General features: G+C 38.9%; 1 pseudogene; it reads right to left on the bottom strand.

Moving 5' to 3' along the window:
- Positions 1 to 258: 258 nt before the first annotated feature.
- Positions 259 to 375, bottom strand: LOC146065066 (5S ribosomal RNA; annotated as a pseudogene).
- Between the last annotated feature and the right edge of the window lie 895 nt (positions 376 to 1,270).

Raw genomic sequence — 1,270 nt, 5'->3', positions numbered from 1 at the left:
GAAAATGATTGCAGGGAATTTACCAGTCACCATCAATTTATAAGCAAGAAAAAGTAATTACATGAGTATCAAATGTACCAATAAAAATGATTTGTTTAATTGAATCTTGCTACGGACCCTCAATTGATATCACATAATATATTATCCCATATATGTTATATAGGTCACAGGTTGGGTTATTTACATAGTATAACAGAGTTTATAGGTGAAAGAGGGGAATGCTCTTGGTATGCATCCGCTACTTCTGCTGTCTGGATGTCAATACAGCACTGGATATTCCCTGGTGGTCTCCCAAGAGGTACTGATCCAGCCAGTCACTGCTTAGCTGCTGAGTTCGGATGGGATCAGGTGGCACAGCGATGTATGGCAGTATATATCAACAGATGAGAGAGCCTCGAAATGTTACTAGGAGCCAGATGTCACTTCTGCTTTTCACCTGGTGTCACCCAGGTAAATGAGAGAGTGAGCGAGTCCAGATGATAGATGGTGATCAGGATGGAATGGGCAGGAGAAGAGAAAATAGTGCCAAGATAAACTGAATATATATATGTGCCCGCTGCTCAGATATTCTGGTTTGTAAATACCGTACCAGTAATGGAGGATTCTGTGCACCGTAGTACATGCAGGGGTGAGTGGGGTCTTTATGATTGATAGATTGGTGTATGTGCGGGAAAGATGGGGTATACTCTGTGCAAATCTCACATATATTCTATCTACAAATGACTCTTAGAGTTTAGGTTGAAAATATGTATAGTTTATTCAATGTATATTCATATAATAAAATTAAATAAAAAAAAAAAATTAGGTACAATTAATGCAGTGTAAAAATACACATATAAAAATGATTTATACTAATACCGGTATACACATAGGGATGGTATAACAAACAAGACAAACTCACATTTAACATAAAAAGGGGATATGTGTAGATCCTTTTAAAAGTTCAAGCAATGTTATTTATGGTTTGCTCCGGACTCCAAATAATCAAATGCACTTCTGTGTCTTTGCACTGAAATGATGCATACTTGTAATCCAAATGCGGTGCTTACCAGGAGTGCTGCAGTGGTTGAGGGTCTGCCGGCAGACTTCCCAGGTAAGTGGTGTGCGATGTCCTGCACAGCACTGTCTGGGATCCAACGTCCTACAGATGGTGTATGTGCGCACTGCTTACAGAATCAATAGCGGCATCAAACAAGACCAGGTGTATCGCAGGTTTTAAATAAGTAGAAACAGATGCAACGAAAATATGTACAGTTATCACAATATTAAA

The sequence above is a fragment of the Crinia signifera genome, chromosome 3 (genome assembly GCF_055691185.1).
Source record: "Crinia signifera chromosome 3, ASM5569118v1, whole genome shotgun sequence".
Lineage (NCBI taxonomy): Eukaryota > Metazoa > Chordata > Amphibia > Anura > Myobatrachidae > Crinia > Crinia signifera.
Note: the sequence above shows the minus strand (reverse complement) of the source record. Positions and strands in the feature narration are given on the sequence as shown.